Source organism: Lygodium microphyllum, chromosome 15 (genome assembly GCF_053477565.2).
Source record: "Lygodium microphyllum isolate KBCC chromosome 15, Lygodium_microphyllum_v1.1.10, whole genome shotgun sequence".
Classification (NCBI taxonomy): domain Eukaryota; kingdom Viridiplantae; phylum Streptophyta; class Polypodiopsida; order Schizaeales; family Lygodiaceae; genus Lygodium; species Lygodium microphyllum.
The window spans coordinates 5,763,593-5,776,318 of record NC_141149.1 but is presented as its reverse complement, the minus strand read 5'-3'; positions in this window follow the sequence as shown (position 1 = coordinate 5,776,318).

Below are 12,726 nucleotides of genomic sequence, written 5' to 3'. Positions count from 1 at the left end.
AAGGATCAGATGGAGTTAACCCCTGTTATTGCTCGCCAACCCTTCGAAAAATGGGCGATTGACTTCATAGGACCCATCACCCCCCGGCGCAATACTCACAAGCCAAGTACATCGTGGTGGCTACGGATTACCTCACGAAATGGGCAGAGGCGAGAGCCACACGAAAAAATGATGCTAGGACGACTGCCAAGTTCTTATGGGAGCAAGTAATCTCGCGCTTCGGTTGCCCCATCAAACTGGTTAGCGACCAAGGAACACACTTCATCAACGAAGTGATAGCCCATCTCCTATCCGCCTTTCTTATCATCCATCGGAAATCCTCACCATACTACCCTCAGGCTAACGGGTAGGCGGAATCAACCAACAAAATTCTCATCAACGTCCTGACTAAAGTGGTCCCAGCCTCACGAAGCGACTGGGATAACAAGCTGATGGCAGCCTTGTGGGCCTACCGAACAGCTTATAAAATGGCCGTCGGTCAAACACCTTTTAGGCTGACCTATGGGACTGAAGCCATTCTCCCATTAGAATTCTTCGTCCCTAGCCTGAGAATAGTGCTCCAAGAATGATGGGAAGGGAAGGAAGCATGGACGCAACGCTTGGTCAAGCTGGAACGCCTATCAGAGACTCGTCTTCTAGCCACCCATGCACTTATCTGCGAGAAAGCCCGACGCAAGAGCTGGTTTGACAAACATGTCAAGCAACAGGAGTTTGAGCAGGGTAACTTAGTGCTCCTCTATTGAGTAAAAGGACATAAGCAAAAGATGAAATTCAGAGGTCTCAGACCCTTCAAGGTTCAGGCAATCAACCGAACTGGTAATGTCGAGCTTGAGACACTGGACGGCGAAGGAATAGGCTTCTTCAATGGCAACCGTATCAAGAAGTACTACCCTCCCACTCATCCTTTGCATGAGCCACCAATGTTAGAATCGCCTGTCAAAATACGAGTAGCCACAATTACTGAAATCTACGATAATGAGGAGGAGGCTGTAGAACCTGCCTACCTCTGTGTCATGGTCATGTTGAGATATCGAGCTCCACTCGTGATATGCCAGGATGACCGTTGTGCATTTATGTCACCGACTTGTCAGTTGTTGATGCGTTTGGTATACCACCCATGAATAATAGCTAGATGATAGCTATCCTTATCTACTCTAGTTCGTGGCTCAGTTAGTATGCCATCTTAGCTAGTTGAGTTTGGTTTGAGACCCATATGTAGGGTTCTTCTATTTCTTTGTATGAGAGTTCTTTTTGGCTTACACAACTAAGAATAGGAAAACTGTTTTCAGCCTCCATCCTTGTGTGTATTCCCCCATTGTGCAAGCAAGAAAGCTACAAGTGAGACTCCTTCCTTCTCTCCCACAATCTTGACATGGTATCAGAGCCTTGTTCGTGGTAAGGAGCTCAAGAAAGCAAGCCAAGTTCGCGGTGTTCTGGTAAGAGGACCAGTGTTGCTTTGATTCTTCTATTTTGGGAGCAGATCTCTGTAGGTAGCACAACCGGAAATTGCAAGAGTGCATTGTCTCAGGTTGAGACGCCCTTCGCGGTGAAGTAACAGGGCAATATATACTGCGGGAGAGGGCTTTAGCCCATGGTGACCCTGTTTTTTTGATTTGAGGCCATTTTGGGGCCTGTTTTGGAGGCGGAAGTTTTCTGCACGCACTCAGGAAAAGGCCCTGTTTTATGCTGTGCGACCACTGTTCTACAGGTCGGTGAAAAGTTACCACAGAAATTGCATCGTATGCTTGTGTGCAGAGACATTGGGAGTTACAGAATCATCCTTGTTTCCTGTTTATGCAAAATCGTCACTAGGAAGTGACTGTGTGGTCAAATACCACTTTCGCCAGTTTTGGAGATTTGCTCTTGTGAGGGTGAAGCTGTGTTTTTTGCAGTGACAGAATTTTTTGCAGTATTCTGTAATGGCGTCTGATTCTCTTTCACAGATTGTAACTGAAAAGCTTGACAAGAACAACTTCCAAGCATGGAAGTTTAGAATGACAAATTTCCTTATGGGAAAAGGATATTGGGAATTTGTTGCAGGAAATGAAGAAGAACCAGTTCTTCCTGATGTTCCCAATCAACAGTAAATGCAGGCATTCAAAGCATGGCATGAGAGAGCCAGGAAAGTTATGTACTGGCTGTCTATCAGCATTTCAGACTCTATGATTGTGCATATTCAAGATGCAAGTACGCCAAAGGAGGCATGGGATACTTTGTCAAAAATGTATAGCACAAATACGCAAGCTAGGAAAATGCAGCTCAAGCAAGAGTTGCACAATGTGCAAAGAGAAAGTATGAGCATCAATGACTACCACATGAAGGTGAAGAAGATTGCAGATGCACTTGCTTCCATTGGGTCGCCAGTGGAAGATGATGATTTAGTTTCTGTGACCTTGAATGGTCTAGGAAAGGATTATGCACAGTTTCGGACATCTATTTAAGTTCGTGAAAGATTTCCTGATTTTGAGGAGTTGATTTCTCTTCTAATTTATGAGGAGCAAAGAAATGGTGGTGCATCTTCTTCAGGAGGAACTTCAAAAGAAACTGTTTTCTACTCAAATGCTGGAAGAGGTAGAGGCAGAGGTAGAGGAGGCCGATTTGGAGGCCGTGGTAGAAATCAAAATATGCAGCAGACTCAAGAAAACCAATCCTATGGAGGAGGACGTGGTAACTCTAGAGGCAGGGGGAGCCAAAGAGGTCGTGGTGGATGGCAAAGAGGCCAAAATGCAAACAACAATGTTGAATGCTACTACTGTGGAAAAATGGGTCATATGGCTAAAGACTGCTATAAAAAGCAGAATGACATCATGAATGGAAAATTGCAACAAGGGAATTATGCATCTTCTAGTAGACAGGGTGATGACAGAAATGAGCATTTGTTTATGGTGCAGCACATGAACAATTCTGTGACAAGTGCAGAAGAAAGCAACGATGTATGGTATGTTGACTCAGGTGCATCAAACCACATGACAGGTCATGCAGAATGGATGGAGGATGCAAGGAAAATGGAAAAACCAGGATTTGTGGAGATTGGTGATGATACTGCACATCCTATTGTGCAGATTGGAAAAATTCCTTTGTCTATGCAGGATGGGAAAAAGAAATACTTGTGCGATGTATTTCATGTCCCGAATATCACCAAGAATCTAGTTTCTGTTGGTCAAATGGTTGAGCAGGGCTTGCAGGTCAGATTTAATCCTCATGGATGCTTTGTTGAGGATATGAAAAATAAAGGTCGCTTGATAGCAAAAGGAAAGAAGAATGGCAGAATGTTTACATTGGATGCAGACATGTCTGAATTGAGTGCAGCAATGTTTGCACATGGGACCGGTGTAGTTGCAGATATTGATATCTGGCATATCTCTGATTTCTTGAAGCAAATGAAGGGACTATTGGTGGCAAAGCACTCTTGGAGCTTGCTTATGCACATGGCTTCAATCCATTGTCAACACTGCAGCAACATTGAAGCATCCATGGGCTTATTCTGATCTATGGAAGCTTTGGACAGCTTGTATCTTCAATGTCAATAAAATTCTTAGTTCTCTTGCCATGTATTGGAGTTATTCTCTACTACCTTCCAAGTTATTCATCAAATAGAAGAAGATTATTCCTTCATAATGGAGTCCATATGAAGCTGGGAGCTTATGCTACATTGAAGCTTGCTGAAATTTGAATTTTTGTGGATCTTTATAGCTGAAGACAATTTATTTTTGTGTGAGGACTCTATTTTCTTAATCTAGCATGGACCTGCCATGTATCTACCCACGAGGAAAAGTGGATGCCGGGCGAGTTGGTAGGACAAAAGAGAGGTGACCCTCCCCTACTGACAAGGACCCTGAAGGGGAGCACAAACCAGCTTGAGAGGGAAATTTGCACACCTCTCAAGTCTCGGATCCCACGCATTTAAAGTTCACATGCAGGTACCACTCAAGGAGACAAGAATTTAGCTTTCAGCATGGTATATTTGGCATGGGTCACATGATGCAAAGGCAAATGTATGGCAGCATAATGCAATGCAAGTGGAAAATAGGGACAGAGTTATGCTAAGCATTATGAATGCTATTGGTGGCATTTGTTAATTTGGTCAGTAATAAAGGAGTTGGAACAAGGTTTTCCAACAAAGTTCCATTGATTGGACCCTTCTTTTGCAGCATACGGTGGGATTGTTCAATCCTTGGTTTATTGCAAATGTTATTTTCAGTATTGGCAAATGTATAGAGTTCATTTGTAGGTCTACATGTTGGTACATGCATGAAAATTGATGGCACAAGTCATTAAATGATTAGAACAGAGCATTCACACGTTGTAGGAAATTTCAGACAACTACAGTAAATTTCTTACATAATTTTTTTACTCAACCATTTTCAACACTTGATAGCTCATTGGAAAGGAGACATCTTAAGCTTTATACAGGGCCAAGAAGCTAGTCATTTGGACCATTTGAGCTCAACGTATTTGAGTTTTTCTTCTGATGTACACTCAGGACAGGACGTCACCTATGGCCAAAAATAAAAGAAAGGAACCCATTATGGATACCATTAGTGAAGGATTAACAGACTATCAGCTGGATAAAGAGTGTGAAGATTCACAAGAGGCTATTTACCTTGAGAACCATGGTAATGAGGAGCTAGAGATAAGTTCAACACATGTTGCAGTAAACAAACAAGTGAATGGGGTTGGCACTACTCATGTCTCTACTGATTCTAACAGTTTTCAACAACTCTCCAATGACATTAAGGATATGAAATCGGGCATTGAAAAGCTTGTAGCTCTCTTGAGTGAGAAGATATTACCTACAACTAATCCAAATGCTCCAAATCTTCCCATTTTCCAAGAGCAGTCAAAGTCCTCAAACCCCAAGGTTGTTGGGCACTTTGAAGTTGGAGAGCCATCAAGAGCCCAGCCCTCTCATGTTTAGCTTCAATTTCAGCCCCTAAATCAACCCAAGTCCTACACTAGCCTTCATGTATAGGATTTGGAAGATAAGGCGCAAGCTAACTCAAGGCTTGATGATGACACACATGAATGCGATCCTTTTTACAAGTCCTTTTATGGAAAGCCTTCTAATATACCTAAATCAACACATAAAGAGAAAGCTAAAGAACAAAGGTCTTTTCATGGTCAAGCAAGTGGAGGCAACAATTCTCATGGACAGCACCCATACAATGGACATGGTCATGTGAATTCAAGTCCAAATTCTTATGGACAACAATATCATGTCAATAATAATCATGTATATAATCAGCCCTCTAAACAAGGCCCTCATTCCAATCAGTTTTGGTCTCATCCAATGAATGGACAACAACCAGCAATGAATGTTACACCAAATATACACTCTCGAATGTATGGACATCAAGTCTATGGACAGCCTCATGTTGTTGGCAACTCTTTCTCTCTACCACAAGGACAATTTAATCAGCCAAATGGGTTTGCAAATATTCATGGACAACAACAACCATTTATTCATGGAACATGGAACAATGATGCTCAAGGACAAAATTATTTTGGTCCAAGCTTTTATGGACACCAACAAAATAATGGCCAAACTCATCAATATGAGCCGGAATACAAAGAGAAAATAACCATTTCTAATTTCAAGGGTGAAAATCCATCCGCTACCGAATTTGAAGAATGGTTTGACAAGCTTGAGATGTATTTTTCCTTGTATCTTGGACCAGAGAATGCCAAGGTAAAATTTGCAACCCTACATTTGGAAGGATATGCACACACTTGGTGGCGGTACATGACAAGGATTGGTAATGAATTTTTAACATGGGATACATTAAAGCAGGCAATGATTGAAGTTTTTGTGTCATCTATTGAAAAAGAGAAGTTAGAGAAGAAGTGGTATGCTCTTGAGCAAAGGGCATTATTGGTTAGAGATTATTCTAACCAATTCCTTAACCTCTCCATGTATGTGGATGGAGTATCCAACAATGCCAAGCTGAATAAGTACATATTGAGTCTTCTCTATCGTCGAAAGTGGGAGCTATGAAACCAACCTCTTTACAAGCTGCCACACAATTGGCTAAAAGATATGGTAAAAATTACAAGAGTTTTCAGCAAAGAACAGGGCAACATTTTTAGCCAACCCAATCCACTAGAATAGCTGCAAATTATGGGCGGTCAAAGACTGAGTTTCAGCAAGGAAGGAAGCCAACAAATACCTATAACAAGATCCATACATTCCCTACTGTTTATGGACCAAAACTGTTGAGATATCGAGCTCCACTCGTGATACGCCAGGGTGACCGTTGTATATTTATGTCAACGACTTGTCAGTTGCAGACGCGGTTGGTACACCGCCCATGAATAATAGCTACATGATAGCTATCCTTATCTACTCTAGTTCGTGGCTCAGTTAGTATGCCACCTTAGTTAGTTAAGTTTGGTTTGAGACCCATATATAGGGTTCTTCTATTTCTTTGTACTAGAGTTCTTTTGGCTTACACAACTAAGAAGAGGAAAAACTGTTTTCAGCCTCCACCCTTGTGTGTCTTCCCCCATTGTGCAAGCAAGAAAGCTTCAAGCGAGACTCCTTCCTTCTCTCCCACAATCTTGACATGGTATCAGAGCCTTGTTCGTGGTAAGGAGCTCAAGAAAGCAAGCCAAGCTCGCGGTGGTCTGGTAAGAGGAGCAGTGTTGCTTTCATTTCCTGTTTTGGGAGCAGATCTCTGCAGGTAGCACAGCCGGAAATTGCAGGAGTGCATTGTCTCAGGTTGAGACGCCCTTCGCGGTGAAGCAAGAGGGCAGTATATGCTGCGGGAAAGGGCTTTAGCCCTTTGCGACCTTGTTTTTTTGATTTGAGGCCATTTCGGGGCCTGTTTTGCAGACGGAAGTTTTCTGCACGCACTCAAGAAAAGGCTCAGTTTTATGCTGTGCAACCACTGTTCTACAGGTCGGTGAAAAGTTACTGTAGAAATTGCATCGTATGCTTGTGCGCAGAGACATTGGGAGTTTCAGAATCATCCTTGGTTCCTGTTTATGCAAAATCGTCACTAGGAAGTGACTGTGTGGTCAAATACCACTTTTGCCAGTTCTGCATATTTGCCCTTGTGAGGGTGAAGCTGTGCTTTTTGCAGTGACAGAATTTCTTGCAGTATTCTGTAATGGCGTCTGATTCTCTTTCACAGATTGTCACTGAAAAGCTTGACAAGAACAACTTCCAGGCATGGAAGTTTAGAATGACGAATTTCCTTATGGGAAAAGGATATTGGGAATTTGTTGCAGGAAATGAAGAAGAACCAGTTCTTCCTGATGTTCCCAATCAACAACAAATGCAGGCATTTAAAACATGGCATGAGAGAGCCAGGAAAGTTATGTATTGGCTGTCTATCAGTATTTCAGACTCTATGATTGTGCATATTCAGGATGCAAGTACGCCAAAGGAGGCATGGGATACTTTGTCAAAAATGTATAGCACAAATACGCAAGCCAGGAAAATGCAGCTCAAGCAAGAGTTGCATAATGTGCAAAGAGAAAGTATGAGCATCAACGACTACCACATGAAGGTGAAGAAGATTGCAGATGCACTTGCTTCCATTGGGTCGCCAGTGGAAGATGATGATTTAGTTTCCGTGACCTTGAATGGTCTAGGAAAGGATTATGCACAGTTTCGGACATCCATTTCAGTTCGTGAAAGATTTCCTGATTTTGAGGAGTTGATTGCTCTTCTAATTTCTGAGGAACAGAGAAATGGTGGTGCATCTTCTTCAGGAGGAACTTCAAAAGAAGCTGTCTTCTACTCAAATGCTGGAAGAGGTAGAGGCAGAGGTAGAGGAGGCCGATTTGGAGGCCGTGGCAGAAATCAGAATATGCAGCAAACTCAAGAAAACCAGTCCTATGGAGGAGGACGTGGTAACTCTAGAGGCAGGGGGAGCCAAAGAGGTCGTGGTGGATGGCAAAGAGGCCAAAATGCAAACAGTAATGTTGAATGCTACTACTGTGGTAAAATGGGTCATATGGCTAAAGACTGCTACAAAAAGCAGAATGACATCATGAATGGAAAACTGCAACAAGGGAATTATGCATCTTCTAGTAGACAGGGTGATGACAGAAATGAGCATTTGTTCATGGTGCAGCACATGAACAATTCTATGACAAGTGCAGAAGAAAGCAATGATGTATGGTATGTTGACTCAGGTGCATCAAACCACATGACAGGTCATGCAGAATGGATGGAGGATGCAAGGAAAATGGAAAAACCAGGATTTGTGGAGACTGGTGATGATACTGCACATCCTATTGTGCAGATTGGAAAAATTCCCTTGTCTATGCAGGGTGGGAAAAAGAAATACCTGTCCGATGTATTTCATGTCCCGAATATCACCAAGAATCTGGTTTCAGTTGGTCAAATGGTTGAACAGGGCTTGCAGGTCAGATTTAATCCTCATGGATGCTTTGTTGAGGATATGAAAAATAAAGGTCGCTTGATAGCAAAAGGAAAGAAGAAGGGCAGAATGTTTACATTGGATGCAGACATGTCTGAATTGAGTGCAGCAATGTTTGCACATGGGACCGGTGTAGTTGCAGATATTGATATCTGGCATAAACGCATTGGTCATGTTAATGTACAGCGACTTAAATCAATGCAGGCCCAAAATATTGTTGCAGGATTGCCCAAATTCAAGGTTGCAGAAATGCATAAGGTATGTGAAGCCTGTCAGTTTGGAAAACAGGCAAGGAAACCATTTCCTAGACATGTTCAAGAGAGTGAGAAGCCATTGGAATTAATTCACTCTGATGTGTGGACAACTAAAGCTGCATCTCTTGGAGGCTGTCATTATTTTGTCAGTTTTATTGATGACTATAGCAGAAAAGTTTGGGTGTATTTTATGAAAAAGAAAAGTGAAGTTTTTGGGCATTTCAAAACTCTTAAAGCTATGGTTGAAAAAGAAACAGGCTTGCAGATAAAATGCCTAAGGTCAGATGGAGGGGGAGAGTACCTCTTAAATGAGTTTGCAAAGTTCTTGCAGGAGCATGGCATAAAGCAGCAATATTCATGCAGTTATACCCCACAACAAAATGGAATTGCAGAAAGGAAAAACAGGCATATTGGAGAGGTATCTCGTGCCATGCTCAATGAAAAAGACTTGCCAGATTTTTATTGGGCTGAAGCAGTTGCTACAGCAGTCTACATAATGAACAGGACTCCCACTGCAGCAATACATGGAATGACTCCAGAGGAGAGGTATACTGGTAGGAAACCAGATATTTCTCATTTGAAAATTTTTGGTTGCATTGCCTATGTACATGTGCCAGATGAGCTGAGATCCAAGTTGGATCCAAAAGCTGAGAAGTGCATCTTTATTGGTTACTCTCTGCAGCAAAAAGGGTATAGATGCTATAACCCTTCTACTCGTAAGTTTACAATGAGCAGAGATGTTGTTTTTGATGAGATGAGTAGCTGGTATAAACCAGTAAATGTGATTGATGATATAGATGCACAAAATGGTAATGCTGCACAGAATTCACAGCAGCAGTCACAAAATATTAGTGGACCTGGAGCATCCTCTAGCAGTGGTTCACATTCTTCGCCATGGACAGGCAGATTGAGATCAGGAGAATCTTCTCAAAGCAATGCAGATAGTGGTATGCAGGTATCACGAAAAGGAAAAGAGAAGGTTGATCAGCCCATGTTTGATGTGAATGCAGGTCACTCTTATGTGGATGGTGAATCCAGTGGCTCAGAACAGAGCATTGATGATGAGTTGGGTATTCCTTCTATTGTTACACCTGGAGTAAGGAAGACCAGGGATGTTTTGAGAGCACCTGGGAGTGAACCTACTTTGCGCAGGTCTACCAGAGCTAGGTATCCTGTGGATAGGCTGAAATATGATGGATTTACAGCCATTCATTATGCATATATGGTTAAAGTGATACAGGAACCAGAACCCACTTCTTTTGAGGAAGCCATGGGAAAAGAAAAATGGGAGAAAGCCATGGATGAAGAAATGGATGCCTTGGAAGCAAATGCTACATGGGAGTTAGTACCTTTGCCTAAAGGTAAGAATGCAATTGGCTGTAAGTGGGTTTATAAGGTGAAGCACAATGCAGATGGTTCTGTAAACAGATACAAGGCAAGATTAGTAGTCAAGGGGTATGCACAAACATATGGCATTGACTATGAAGAAACATTCAGTCCGGTTGCAAGGATGGCAACCGTAAGAGCAGTCATTGCTATGGCTGCATCAAAGGGATGGTCTTTACATCAGATGGATGTAAAGAATGCCTTCTTGCATGGTGATTTGCAAGAAGAGGTCTATATGGAGCAGCCACCAGGTTATGTGCATGCTGTTCATCCTGAGTTTGTTTGCAGGTTGAAGAAAGCCTTGTATGGCTTGAAGCAAGCACCTAGAGCATGGTCTGACAAGATAGGACAGTATCTTGTCACTATTGGCTTTCAGATTTCCAAGGCAGATTTCTCACTTTATGTGAGAAAAACAGAGAAAGGTATTATGCTGCTTGTCATTTATGTTGATGATTTGATTATGACAGGTGACAGTGATGAAGATATCCTTCATGTGAAAATGCTATTGAAGCAGAAGTTTGAGATGAAGGATTTGGGAGAGCTGCGTTATTTCTTGGGCATTGAGGTGATTAGATCACCAAGTGGGATACAGCTCTTGCAGAGGCAGTATGGATTGGACATGCTATCCAAATATGGGATGACAGGCTGTAAGCCTATTTCAGTTCCTTTGGAGCAAAATGTGAAGCTCAGCACAGATGCAGGTGAGCTTCTAGAAGACCCTACTATGTACAGACGCATAGTAGGAAGTTTGATTTATATGACTATTACCAGGCCAGATTTGAGCTATGCTGTTGGATTGGTAAGTCAGTTTATGCAGGCTCCAAGGAAACCACATTTGGATGCGGCTAGACGCATACTTAGGTATGTGAAGTCCACATTGCAGTATGGACTATTTTATGAGACTGGGGTTCAGATACAGTTGCATGGATACACTGATGCTGATTGGGCTGGTAGTATTTCTGATAGACGATCTACCAGTGGATATGTATTCTCTTTTGGGAGTGCTGCAGTCACTTGGAGCAGCAAGAAACAGCCTACAGTTGCCTTGTCGAGCACAGAGGCTGAGTACAGGGGTGCAGCAATGGCTGCATGTGAGGTAGCTTGGTTGCATAAGCTACTTTATGATATGCATCAGTCTACAGATGGGCCAGTTGTCATTTATTGTGACAACATGAGTAGTATACACTTGGCAAATAACCCAGTCTATCATGCTAGAACAAAGCACATTGAGGTGCATTATCACTATGTGCGAGAGAGGGTTTTACTAGGTCTTATTGATCTAGTTTATGTCAGCACAGAGGATCAGGTAGCTGACATATTCACGAAGGCATTGGGCGTAGAGAAGCTGCGCAAGTTCAGAGACCTGCTTGGTGTGCAGGAATTGGGATTGAGCTCGAGGGGGAGTGTTGAGATATCGAGCTCCACTCGTGATACGCCAGGGTGACCGTTGTATATTTATGTCAACGACTTGTCAGTTGCAGACGCGGTTGGTACACCGCCCATGAATAATAGCTACATGATAGCTATCCTTATCTACTCTAGTTCGTGGCTCAGTTAGTATGCCACCTTAGTTAGTTAAGTTTGGTTTGAGACCCATATATAGGGTTCTTCTATTTCTTTGTACTAGAGTTCTTTTGGCTTACACAACTAAGAAGAGGAAAAACTGTTTTCAGCCTCCACCCTTGTGTGTCTTCCCCCATTGTGCAAGCAAGAAAGCTTCAAGCGAGACTCCTTCCTTCTCTCCCACAATCTTGACAAAAACACGGCAGTAATTTCAGGTTTAATGCTGAAAATAGATCAGATGGAAAGAGGATTAAAATTAGTGGCAAAAATTTAGTTCCCATGCAAGGAAAGCATGTGTCTAATGACAAGTTGAAGGACATGTATGCCAAAGGTCTATGCTTTAAATGTGGGGAGAAATGGTCTCCCGATCACAAGTCAAAATGCAAAGCCAAGAATGTTAAAGTTAGCATGATCTTTGAAGAGGAATCAGATGTCGAGGCAAATGAAGGCAATCTATCTCAGCTTGATTACTTACCCACACTTGAGAGGACGCATGACCATGATGATGATTTCCATGAAGAATTCTATGACTCTATGGATGGTTTTCCATTCGACTCGGGTGGTTACTTCATGATGATGCTTTTAAAAATTTGGATTCATTGAAGCTTTGTTCCATCTCCCCTGATGCTTGGAATGGTTCCAAAGGGGACTATATGTTACGTCTTAAAGAATACATTAATGGAAAAATTATTTATATTCTTATTGATACCGAGAGTACACATAGTTTCATTAATACAAGGTCTCTTGATGGGCTGAAGTTCTATACACAAGAAATGTCTTCTTCACTAAGAATCCAAGTGGCAAATGGAGCTTATGGGAGTAGTAATCAGATTTGTTCCAATGTTCCCATCACTTTATCATCATCTTGTACCCCATTGATGTCATACTTGGCTGCAATTGGCTGAAAAGTATTGACAGGTTTACCATGGATTTGAATAGGCTGCAAATGGAATTTCAATGGCATGGACAGCAAGTTACTCTTCAAGAGATTGAGAAGAAGAAGCTAGAGGTGATTAGCACCAAGAAAATTAAGAGAGAGATTAATGCAAAGGCATGTGTGTTTACCCTTCTCTTATCAAAAGTCGATGAGGATCAACCCTCTTCTAATCAACCCTCTACTCCTTCAAAAGATA